This window comes from Coregonus clupeaformis, chromosome 24 (assembly GCF_020615455.1).
Source record: "Coregonus clupeaformis isolate EN_2021a chromosome 24, ASM2061545v1, whole genome shotgun sequence".
Classification (NCBI taxonomy): Eukaryota; Metazoa; Chordata; class Actinopteri; order Salmoniformes; family Salmonidae; genus Coregonus; species Coregonus clupeaformis.
The window spans coordinates 59,701,133-59,701,848 of NC_059215.1; positions in this window are offsets into that span (position 1 = coordinate 59,701,133).

Consider the following 716-nt stretch of genomic DNA (forward strand, 5'->3'; position numbering starts at 1 on the left):
GCTGAGAGAGCGTCTGGATTGTTTTCCATAAACTCGCGAGACAAAGTAACGTCACCTCAGGATCTGCAGTGTAACGTCATCATCAACAGATAAAGGGAAATGAGGAGATTGTACATTCCTTGACAGAGTTGGAGAGTGTTATCATTTATTAATCAGAGGAGATTGTACATTCCTTGACAGAGTTGGAGAGTGTTATCATTTATTAATCATAAATAGGAGCGCTAAGACCAGCATAATGTCGATTTTAGTCATTGTGAGTTCTATCAGGATTGCTTACCGTTTTTCTCAAGGGTTTTTATGATGACTGGTCAAACTAAGTCAAAACATTTGAGAAAATATGTATTTTATTTCTTAGACCAGAGATAGGCTATTGATAAACATATCTCTTTCATAAATTTTTTCATCTGTTTATTAATAACATTCAAAGAACATCATCCGTATCCATATGAAATTACCAGAGGAAGACAATAACAATTAAATAACATTACCAATATAAATAGGCAAGGGGGTTTATGTTTTACCAACAAGTGATACAACGGTGTAAAAAGGCACTATCGCCAAAAGCAGAACTTGCAGATTTCTTAAGGTAGCAAATTGAGCTTTGCATGCTAAGGTCTCAGAAAACAAAAAGTGAAATCGATGTTGCAGAGCGATTATCAGCAGACAGGCAGGCCACATACTGTACAACACAGGCCAATTAAATGCATGTCTTATCA